The following is a 12,179-nucleotide window of genomic DNA, read 5'->3' as shown; positions in this document are numbered from 1 at the left end:
CAATCCGTTTTCATCAGTCAAGAGTGTGGTATGCACGAGCCCCTGCTCCCTACACCCCACCTTTCTCAGCGCCTTTGGATGGCCAGCCGTCGCCACTCGGGCACCTGAATCTTTAAGGACCTCACAGACTTTCTGTCCGTCTTTCTCTTGTCTCTACACTCTACAGACCCACCAATATTTGTCATGTCTAAGGAAAGTACGTGTCACAAGTCAGAGTCCTCCCTTTTACTCGTTGACACTCAGACATCCCCAGTGCTTGGTGGCGCACGACACCTGCTACGCATCCGACCACTTGTCTGTGTGCCCCAGAGCGTGTGCCGGACTGGAGGGGGTTAGGTTCTTCTCTTCAGCCCCAGCCCTTCACCTGCACCAAGGACTCCGTTATTTTCAGTATGACTCAGGCATCTGGGTTCTTTTTACCATGTGGCTCTACCATCTTGGATTCCTTCTCTTTCAACCATGCGAGAGGAGAGAGTTAAAGCAAAAAAAAAGGGGGGGGGGTGGATTATGAAAACTATTTCAGAAGCCAGGCCTGAGGCACATGTTCGTTCCGCTCCATTCCTCAGCCGCGATGTCGCTCTTTGTACACAGTAGCTCGCTCACTGTTTTTCCTCACACATCACTCTCTTGAGATAATTTATGGGGCTTAGTCTCTTCTGTAAGTGAATAAAACTGCAGGTGGCAAATTTGCTGCCTAAACCACCAACCCAAACAGAAAGAATGAAGCAAGGCTGTATTTATTTTTTTTCTTCTCTTATCTACTCGTTCCCCTGATCCCAGTTCTTTCCTGAGTCCTTTTTCTCCACTTTGACTCCGTGAAGGCATCACAGCCATACCTGGGGCCGTGCGTCCTTCATTCCACAAGCACACACACGTGAGATGCCCGCCCGTGGGCTCCTCATTGCAGCTCTGGCAGAGCAGCATTGACTGAGATGACAAGTTAGTGTTATTTCCCCACATTTCAGGGGACAGCAAGGCATAATGCAGGTGCCATTATAGAACCTAGAAACTCTGTGTGACAATATAGCAGAGGGAGCTACACGGAAGGGAGAGGATGGCATAGGAATGGGGGCCTTAGAGCGTTTGTCGTTGGAGCCTCCAGCCTCCAGGCAGACAGATCTAAGTTTGCAGAGGTGGAAGAGTGAAGCAGTCAGAGGGAGGGCGGAGTGAGGACCCGTCGCCAGCAGAGCCAGAGCACAGGTGCTGCCCCCGCCTGCCGGTTTCAGCCTGCCGGGCTCCGCGCTCCCAGGCAACACACACGTGCCCAGACTTACAGAAACTCACCAAGAGAAGCTTACCTCCAGGGCAAAGGGGGCTCGAGGGCCAAGCCAAGGTTAAGTAATGGGTCACTGGATAAAACATATAGAAAAACCCTGAATTGAAGGGTAACCTGAAAACATTGAAGTTCTGAAGCGTTAAATAAACCTTCTAAAGTTCAGGTGCCAATCAGAGCTTCAGTTTGTAAAAGCAGAAATCTCAGAGGCTAACTCTGCTGACGGATTGCTAGCCTTTCCTTCCGTGGGTTAGGCTGGAATGTCACTGGAAACAACGTTCTGTGCGTTACTGCGAACGGTAACAGCCAGCTGTGGCCAGCTGCAGGGTGCAAGAAAGCACAGGGCAGAAAGTCTTTGTCATTTTATTTCCTCGTTGTCACTCAGACTCGCCATTTTCCCTTAATTCAGTTCCTGTAAAAATAACTGCAAGCTGCTGAAAATTGTGCCGCGTCCCTCATCTGCTAACCGAGGTTCTCCTAGAATATGCAACACTTAACATACTACTGACACCACCGGATTGCAGATCTAGGGGAATGAGAACGCATTGCCTTCCTAGCCCAGAAAGCAAGGAGCATTTTGTAGGAAACTTAGATGTGTGTTTCATGTTGATATTATTTTAGTGGGCTTTTTCTCTCAAATTTTTGATCATAGATTTCACCAGGTAACTTTTCAAAATATTGAATGGAGAGAGTTCTACTTCAGGGAGACAGAAATTGATCAGGAAAGAGAGGATTGGAAGCAACACGGAGCAAGGAAAATAGCAGACAGGGTGACAAACTTCGATGTAATGTGAAGTTTTCCTTGTTCTTTATTCTTGGGATCAGGGAAGCTGGATATGGGGTATGACAAAGAGGGTGTGTATGTCACCAAGAAAAATAAGCAAATGAGGAAGGAATTAAGAGCTGCTTCAGATGTCAGGAATTATGGGGACAAATCCACTACAGAGTATGCTTGACCTGCCTGATGGTGACTATTCCGTTGTTAGGATCCACACACACGCTGATTACTGGTATACCTATCCAGACTAAGTGTTTGGTCTTTTCTAGTGCTTGGTTGGGCATATATCTTGATTTTTTTGTAATTATTTATTTAAATATTAAGTATATAAATTTTCACTATATTTTATTATAGCACAGGGGATTTATATGCTCAGAGTATATGTTCCTGAAAGCTGGCATCCTAAATATCTACTTAAAGTGAATCCAAAAAAAAGGTGCTATGGAACTCTAGGAAGTGGTGAAAGCTAAAAATGCTAAATTTTGTTAATATTTGTTTATCCCCTGAAATATATATATATGTAAAATCACACTAGATCATGGGACATAACGGTGAGTGAATATCGCAGAGAGAAGGTGATCAATAGACCTTTAGCATTCTCTCACGACAACATTTTGGGACTTTCAGAATGTAACCTGTTTTGCAGATGTAATTAGGTAAGATAAAGTCGTACCGGATAAGGGTAGACCCTAATCCAATGAGTGGTATCCTTAGAAGAGAAAAATTTAGACACGGACACATACATAGAGTGAAGAAATGTGAAGACAAAGGGAAAACCACATGACAAAGGAGGCAGAGATTGGAGTGATGCATCTTCAGACCAAGAAATGCCAAAGATGGCTGGTTTCTGCCAGAACTAGGAAAGAGGCAAAGAGGGATCCTCTCCTCCAGCCCTCAGAGGGAGCAGGGCCCAGCCGACACCTTGACTTCGGACTTCTGACCTCCAGAACGACGAGCCTAGAAAATCCAGTTTGTGGTGCTTAGTCACAGCAGCTCTGGAAAACTCCCTCGGAGCAGTAGCTGGTGCTCTTATGTGAGCACGGTCACCTTTCCCGCTACAGGAGTATCTTGGTTTCTTCCCACATCCCCGAGTTCCTGCTCAGGGCTCAGCTTCCTTTCATTCTGAAAGATAAACAGATTCTCAGTCCCTTCTTCTGAGGTGAGACAACCATGAGAAGGGGGGTCACTGCACACAAACCCACAAATTAGAATGGAGATAGTGAGCACGTTGCAACAGTAGAGATTGGGTTACTCAGAGCATCTGTGAAGGTGTCCAGCTTCATGCCTCTGATGATGAGATGAGCATTCTAACCATTTGGAATTTTCACAGGAGGTTTTTGCAGAGGACTTTCGGAAAGATCTCTGGAAAGCAAGCACCCTGGTCCTCTCCGTAAAATAAATGGGGATTCAAACACACTCTATCTCAATCAAAGTAACCATGACAGTCTCACCGACAACCTTCCGTGGGACGTTTATTCATTACTCTCCTACTTGGAATTGGGCAACTGCCTGATATAATAAAACAAAAAGCCATATATGGGCACATATGTGCACAGATCTCTCAAGTGCTCATTTTAAAATTCAGTCAATCCCTGGAGAAATGTGTGCACTATAAATGCATAGGAGGCAATTTGTCAGGTAAAAAGAGAACATTTATTTTTGATTTCAGATAAAAAGAGAAAATCAGTTTATCCTAAGACTTTATATGAGTCATTTCAGTTACCGGCATCCCCTTGCTTTAGGATATGGGCAAAGGTAGGTTAGACTGAGCTCCCATTAATGACTAGTGACCTAGACGGGCCGATTTCACAATCCTTGACCTGACTCCAGGTCATTCTGGGAAGGCCTCTGAGGAGGAGCAAAGTCTGAAATCATGCTGAGGAAACACTGGCCATCACAGCTTTTTCACACTTCCAAGTTTTATATAGTGAAGAGCTCCAGTTTACTTTTTGTGTATTTAATTAAGTGAAATACGAGGCTTGAGTAGCTTTGTGGGGGTGCTAAAGAGTCACACAGAGCAAACTCTAGTTTGGTCCACAGCTTATTACTTTATACATTACACAGGGCTTTCTGTAAGGCCAGAGAATCCTGTCATAACCATCCCCCATCAAAAAAAAAAATTTTTAAATCTAAAACTAAACTTGAAGTTAGCAAGCCAGCTCTCGTATAAGAAGAATCAGATATTGTCTTTCATTAAAAACATTAGAATTATCAAAGTAGGGTTGCATTCTAAATAGGGACCGCCACTAATTCTGAGTCCCCAGACTGCAGCTGGCTTTCTCTTTATATCAATGCCCAGGGCAACGTGGAACATCCCGCAGCTTTGCACAACAGTGAACTTACTTGTGTCCAGAGATGCTGCAGGTATGTTAACAAGGAACCACAGAACACATGGTTTCATGCTATTTGACGGGCAGGCTTAGTAATGTAGAACATACCAGGAAAATATTCAGAAAAGTGCAACTAACAACTTGGAAGGATGTAGACATCAGAATATTAATCAGTAGCAATTAGAAATTAAGATCCTGGTACCTAATGAAACCAAGGGACTGCTTTTGATGGAAAACCCAGTCTTCAAACTGAGAGTGGAGTTCCTCCCATTGCATGTTGAGTCCTCTCTGTAATCTGTGACAGGAAAAAGAAGTAAGCCAAGAGAATTCTGGTGATAAGATAGCAAAAGATTTTTCTTTTCCCAAAAGAGAGATCATTTTAAAGCTTGGGATCAACTCAGTAACCACCGATCACTCTTCCCCATCCATGCCTGATCCTGTCTCCATGACTTCCTGTATCTTACCACTGAACCTTGGACCTAGTTCTCAGCAGATTCTAAATGTGTGTTGACATGCCTGGCTCCTCCGTGGGGCCGTGAGCTTCTGGCACTGTGTGTCATTCATCTTTGCATCCATCACAGGTCACCCAAAGTTTGGCATGAGGTCAGGGCTTAATAAATGGTGCTTTTAAATAACTGTTGAAAGTCACCAATTTAGAGAGCACACAGACATGAAATGTGGCCATAGGTAGGGAGCAGATATCCATACAAATATTCAAACAATAAAATAAATGTTCCCAGGTAGATTGTATTTAAAATATAATTATAAGTATTCTTTGCTCCTTTTCTTAGTAAGTTTCCATCTCTTAAAACAGTGAAAGTAAACGGATGATTAGTGGTAAGAAGGAGAAGGTGAAGAGTGAAATAAAGAGCAAAGTATCTTTTCTTCTTACTGATGTGAATAACAGCCCTCCATTTTCCCTCTGCCCAAACACCCCCGTTTCCTTCCAGTCAACGGATGCCTGAGAATCCTTCTCTCTCAAGTCCTTTCTTTCTTCCTTATATCATAAGAAACTTCAGTTGTCCTGCCGTTTGACTTAGTGCCTGGGCCCTACCAAACATTTTTGTCAAATTGAATCAGGAGCACACATAAATCCAAGAAAGGCTTGAGACAGTCTAAGCCAGTCTGGGTACAAATACTGGGACACATTTAAGGTTGTTCAGGTCCAGGCTTCGTGCCAGATTAGCACTGATCCACACCGAAGAGCAGGAAAAGCATAAACTCCCCAGTTAATCACTTGCTTTGTTTTTGCAGTAGTCACTGAAATTAACAATTTGCTTTCTTTTCTTCACTCCTAGGATGTAAAACATCTGGTCCCACCCCCTGGCTATGATCAACCATCATATATTTGAAAAACGTTGAGTAACCATATCAGATTCTCTCTTCAAGGTAACTAACTTAAGAATCCACCCCTGTTTGTGGACTTTTGTCATGATTTCCTTTCCAAATCTGAGTGGTACTTATGGCTATGGTGTGAACCTGCTTCACATTTTTTTACTTCTCCCTCAACATATAGAGGCAAGAATTGAATTCCGACCTTGTATTCATCAATGCTAATTATCTTCATCATTGTTACATCCTGCTCTCTGGGAGATACATCTCACTATCATGACGTTTATGTTCATAGCAGACCTCTGTTCCGGTTGTTGGTTTGCTGTCATTCATTATCATACCTCCAAGCATGGTTAGGTTGATGAAGAAAGAGCTCACATACTCCTGGGAACTGAAACACTCGTTTTAAATTCTGAGTGTTAATACAGAAAAAAGTCTTGAATTAGATTGATTTCTTTTCAACTTCTATATTTATAGCATAATCTTTAATGAACTAAGTTGAACAGAGAACTTTGTCCCTGTAGCTTTATTAAATAGCATATAATAAAGCTTTAATTATTCAGTGGTTGGTTTTTTATGAGTTATTGCTGTCCACCATCTTGTTCCTTGGCTTATTTATCAACTTTGCTACATGCAAGAGAAAAAGATGAAGCAATGCAGGTACGTACCTCAGTCAGCCAGCCTTCCTGTCTGTCAGCCACACTTTGTAGGTTAAATGTGCAAAGAGCATGAGGACAGTTGTTAGAGGGAGACATGAAATCCTCTTGATTAAGAATGAAGGAAACAACCTAAATGTCCATGGACAGATGACTGGATAAAGAAGTTGTGGTATATTTATACAATGGAATCCTACTCAACCATAAAAAGAATAAAATAATACCATTTGCAGCAACATGGATGGACCGGGAGATTGTCATTCTAAGTGAAGTAAGCCAGAAAGAGAAAGAAAAATACCATATGATAGCACTCATATGTGGAATCTAAAAAAAGAGAAAAGAAGACACTAATGAACTTATCTACAAAACAGAAAGACTCAGACATAGTAAACAATCTTATGGTTACCGGTGGGAAGGGATAAAATTAGGAGTTCGAGATTTGCAATTATTAACTAGTATATATAAAATAGGTAAACAAGTTTATTCTATATAGCACAGGGAAGTATATTCAATGTCTTGTAGTAACCTCTAATGAAAAAGAATGTGAAAATTAATATATATGTATATGTATGAGTGAAACTCTATGCTGTCCACCAGAAATTGACACATTTATAACTGACTATACTTCAACTTTAAAAAAATGGAAGTTGAGTTCAACATTTCATCAAATTAAAGGACAAAACAGACTTTTAAGGGTGTCATAAAGAAATATTTCTGTGGCTACATATTTTTTCACTAGTAGTCAATATGTGGACTTGGAATAATATTTTACTTCTGATAAGAGTGTGTAGATTTTTTTGTTAATTTTTTTTGTTATCTAAAAGCTCCCTCTTCTGACTTTGCAGAATAATTCCTCACATATCCTCTCCACATTTTAACAGGTCTTGTAAATTGTCTTAAGAATAAACACATCTGATATAATATGAAATACAGCTCGTGTTCAGACATTGACCTGAAAACACAGCAACTGTAAGTTTTAAATTGAATTTTTTTTCTCCAAAGTTATAGTAAGTATTATTTCTGGGAAAATCAGAATTCCTTGTCTTAAGTAGTAATTATAAGCCATTTTTCCTCAAATACTGAGTTATGGAATTACCAGTGGTGGGGCAAACTCTTTGGTTTTTATAAAAATAACAGTTTTATATTATATAAATAAAATATCTCATAGAAAATTTTGAAAATATACAACATGGATTTAATTCATATCACATTAATTTAGCTATTAGAGTCTTTGAAAATACATCTTTCATGGTTACATAATATTCTATGATAAGCATATACCATCATTTTCTTAAAGAATAGCATAAAAATGCATGGCTAGATTATTTCCATTTTCCACCCATTATAAGTAATGGTGAAATCATTTATTTTAAACAAATATTCTGATTATTTTCTTAAGAAAACAACTGAAAATGGAATTTCTGAGGGAAAAATTATAAATATTTCTAAAAATATTGTCACTAGCACATTTTTTCTAAATTCACTTCCAGAAACATACAAATTTACAATTTTATGAGCAAGTGTGTATGAGTTCTCTCCATGTCCTCAACAATTCTCAGTATTTTAAACATGCACCAAAATCATAAATGAAAAAAAATGCTATTTAAAATTTGCATTTTATTAGGATCATATAAAAATAATTGCCCTCTAATTTTGACCACTATTATTATTACTTCTTTGTAAATCAACTTTAAATATTCTGTAAATTTTTTTCTAATAAGGTGTTAAAGATTTTCTTAAGGATTTTAGTAGTTCTTCATGTGTTGATTAAATATTTTCTTACCATGTTCTTTGGCTCTATTTTATCATGTTTTATAATATAAAGATTTTAATATGTCATGTAATCAAATCTACATTCATTTGTGGATATGTTTATTCCAATATTATGTTCACAATTTTATGCTATTAGTTATAGTTAGATTTCTGATTAATCTAGAATTAATTTTGTGGCATAGTATAAAGAAATGACATTTTACTTTCCTAATAGTAAACATTCTCGACATTACTTAAAAATAGTTCATATTTCTCCCATTGATTTTAGTAATTGAATTATATCCTACAGACTTCTTCATTTGTCCCTATTTCTGGTTTTTCTGGGGTTTTTTTAACGCTATTTTTAACTTCTTTTTTTTTTAACTTTTTTTTATGTTTTGTTTACTTATTATTGTATTATTTAATTACTTTGTTTTGGCAGTGGTGGGGAGAGAGGTAATTAGGTTTGTTTATTTTTAGAGGAAGTACTGGGGATCCAACCCAGGACCTCACGCATGTAAAGCAAGCACTCTATCACTTGAGCTATACCCTCCCCCTCTGGTTTTTCTGTTCTTGTTTATTGATGTCTCTATCCAGCCAGCTGTATTAGTCATTTTAACACTATAGTTGAAAAGCACCCTTCATTATTTCTCTTTTTAAAAATATGTTTGCTCTCTTTTATACATTGATAATTCCACATTTTAGAACCATCTTGCCAAGTTCCAAAAAATTTCTATTGAGATTTTAATTGGAATTGCATCATCTTTGGGAAAAACTGATCCTTGTGCATTATTATTGAATGTTTGCATCTAAGACTAGGAACTAAATCTCCACTTATTCTGATTGTATTCACATCACTCATTCAAATTGTATACTATTTTGCATAAAAATTCTTATGTATGTAGACTCTTTCTTCTTAGGTTTATTTCCACTTATTTTGCATCATCATTATCATTATTATTACTCATTGTAACTTTAACCCTTATCTTTAATAAATTGTTTTGGTTAACATATAGGAAAGTTACGCATTTTTAATATTTTTTGGTCAGCACCACTGAAAGTTCTGTCTTAGACAGCCACATGTAAATCAATGATGTGAGAACATTCCCTCACACCATACACAAAAATAAACTCAAAATGGTTTATAGAATTAAACATAAGACACTATAAACCTCCTAGAAGAAAACATAGGCAAAACGTTTTCTGACATAAATCTTAGGAATATTCTCCTAGGGCAGTCTACCCAAGCAATAGAAATAAAAGCAAAAATAAACAAGCGGGACCTAATTAAACTTATAAGCTTTTGCACAGCAAAGGAAACCATAAACAAAACAAAAAGACTACATACGGAGTAGGATAAAATATTTGCAAAAGATGAGACTGACAAGGGCTTAATCTCCAGAATATATCAACAGCTCATACAACTTAATAAGAAAAAAACAAACAACCCAATCCAAAAATGGCAGAAGACCTAAACAAGCAATTCTCCAATGGAGCCATATGAATGGCCAAAAGGCACATGGGAAAAAATGCTCAATATCTCTAATTATCACAGAAATGCAAATCAAAACTACAGTGAGGTATCACCTCACACCAGTCAGAATGGCCATCATTCAAAAATCCATGAAGATAAATGCTGGAGAGGCTGTGGAGAAAAGGGAACCCTCCTACACTGCTGGTGGGAATGCAGTTTGGTGCAGCCACTGTGGAAAACAGTATGAAGATTCCTCAAAAAACTGAAAATAAACTTACCATATGACCCAGCAATCCCACTCCTGGGCATATATCCAGAAGGAGCCTTAATTCAAAAAGACACCTGCCCCCCAATGTTCACAGCAGCACTATGTACAATAGCCAAGCGGGAGGTACAAACTATTGGGTGTGAGACAGGCTCAAGGATGCATGGTACATCATGGGGAATAGAGCCAATATTTTGTAATAAATGTAAGGGGAAAGTAACCTTTAAAATTGTATAAAAATTCAAAATTAATCTGCCTTACTCTTCTAACACCCTTTCCATTTTATTGTTGAAATACCAAATGTTCATGGAGTGAAGATTTAGATTTTGCTCACTTTTCATAACATTTTCCACATTTCATAACTTTTTCCAGGTACTCCTTGAGCTCTTTTTAAATGAAGGCTTGAGTCTTTCTTCAGCTCAGAAAATTACTTATCTTATATGTTTCAGTAATTCTATTTGTGTTAGTCTTTAGTTCAGAAACATCCAACATGCACATGCTGGAACTCCATGTCTTTTCTATTCACTGTTTCTCTCTCATCAGTTTTGTCTTTATGTCTATTTTGCTGTCTTCCATTAGCGTTTTTGTATCTACTAATTAAAATGCCTGCACTATTGTTTCTGTTAAGACTTCCAATACACTTTAAGTTCCACTCTTACATGTTTAATTTTCTCAAATTAGTTTACCTCCTTTCATTTTTTTTGACTTTCAGATAGCTCATATTTCAGCTCAGTCTTCTGCAATTCCATGTCATATTTCACTTCTTCTATAAAAGCCCCTCTTGTCTTATACTTTACTGAGATCATAAAGCAGGTATTGCCCAAATATAATTTATTTCCTGCAGTAAATCTTCAAAACCAGCTCTTTTCTTGGAGGTTGAGTACCACATCCCTCCCCCTATTTTCGGCTGCAAAATCTTTTCGCGGGCCTCCTGTTGGCTGTTTTCGGCTTACACATCTTTGAAAGAGGAGCGGTCACTCCTAGCCTCACATCTGCACCTAAACAGAACAGGAGGATTCTCCTTGTGACTCCTCCGCTGTCTGTCTGCTTGCTGTTAGAAATCTCCTCTCAAACTTGAAGCTGCAGAAGATTTTTTTGTCTGTTTGTTTTTTAAATAGGCTTTAAAAGTTTAGTGAAACCAGCAGCCTAAAAGAAACCAGAAGAAAATCAGAACCATGGGCCATCGAGGCCAGCTCTGTTAGGTTTCTCTCTGTGGGGTCAGGGGTCAGTTCTCTGTATCTTGGTCTCTGTGATGGGCATACTGATCCAGGCATCTGGATCTTAGAAGGCGGCTGGTTCAGGAGGAAGCTCTTTTGCATCGGGGCAAGGGCCACCGCCTGGAGGAAAGCCTTCCCCTGGCACTCACTCTGCTCGGTGCTGCTGCCCTGGAAGCTCTGGACCCTCACAGGTATCGCCTTGGATTGCTCCTCACTTCACAGCAGCAGCAGAGACACTGAGGACAGCTCATTCCCTGTCTGCCTGCAGTTACCCGTCACCCCAAGTTAAGGAAGATCCGTGGAGTTCTGCCAAGATTTGCTTTCTTTAATTTCCAAGCTTGCAGCAACTTCGCAGGAGACACTGTGAAACAGCCTTCAGTGTTCCAGGTTGGCCCCTATGGCTTGCTGCCCAGCAGAAATCCTTTGCAATTTCCCGCAATTTCCCACTGGCTCTCTTCCCCAGTTTTCAGTAATAACAACATTATCTCCCTTTGTTCTATGTCATTTTGGCCATTTAGAAGGAGATCCAGGAGAAGAATGAAATCCCTTGACTTAATAAGTCCATCTTACCGAAACGCCATTCATTTGGCTTTTCTCCTCCAGCCCGCCAGGCATATTAAAGGATTCACACTCACCTGGCTCCAGATCATTCCAGCGGGAAATAGATACTCCCTCCTCCCAGTCTCAGAACACTTGATTTTTATTTCTCATCTTTTATGGGCAATTGTCTTTCCAATTAGACTGTAAGTTCCTTGAGGCTAGGTAAAGAGGTCAGCTCCTGGTTTGCCCAGGTCCTCTCCAGATTTGAGACCTGGGAGCCCCCTCAGGCCCTGATTGGGTGGTCACCCTCCTCAAGGTCAATGCTAGCTTTCTCTTTAAGCCGTCGCCCTGCACCTGTCATCTAAAACTGTCCTGCCCAAGGCAGATGCCATGATATATCTGTTGACTGAGTCATTTCTCCCTGCCCCTGGGACTGCATCAACACATATTTATAGGCTCAGCATCACAGTCTAAGGCTGATAACCAGAGACACTGAGCAGTTTAACCAGCACGTCTCTCCATGGTGGTGAAGTTGTGAACTTTTCATAGTCAATAACGTAAC

General features: G+C 39.5%; 1 long non-coding RNA gene across 5 annotated transcripts; it reads right to left on the bottom strand.

Moving 5' to 3' along the window:
* Window positions 1-2,057: 2,057 nt before the first annotated feature.
* On the bottom strand, window positions 2,058-11,963 carry LOC105073884 (uncharacterized). 5 transcript variants are annotated; one of them, XR_012503305.1, is made up of 4 exons: window positions 11,713-11,963; window positions 5,919-6,693; window positions 4,584-4,676; window positions 2,058-3,173 (listed from the first exon to the last, which is right to left on the bottom strand). It is a non-coding gene; the product is annotated as an uncharacterized LOC105073884 (long non-coding RNA). The 5 variants fall into 5 exon arrangements; XR_012503304.1 differs by having other exon boundaries at window positions 4,584-6,125; window positions 6,382-6,693; XR_012503307.1 differs by having other exon boundaries at window positions 4,584-6,104; window positions 6,382-6,693.
* Between the last annotated feature and the right edge of the window lie 216 nt (window positions 11,964-12,179).

This window comes from Camelus bactrianus, chromosome 30, assembly GCF_048773025.1.
Source record: "Camelus bactrianus isolate YW-2024 breed Bactrian camel chromosome 30, ASM4877302v1, whole genome shotgun sequence".
Taxonomy (NCBI): Eukaryota; Metazoa; Chordata; class Mammalia; order Artiodactyla; family Camelidae; genus Camelus; species Camelus bactrianus.
Note: the sequence above shows the minus strand (reverse complement) of the source record. Positions and strands in the feature narration are given on the sequence as shown.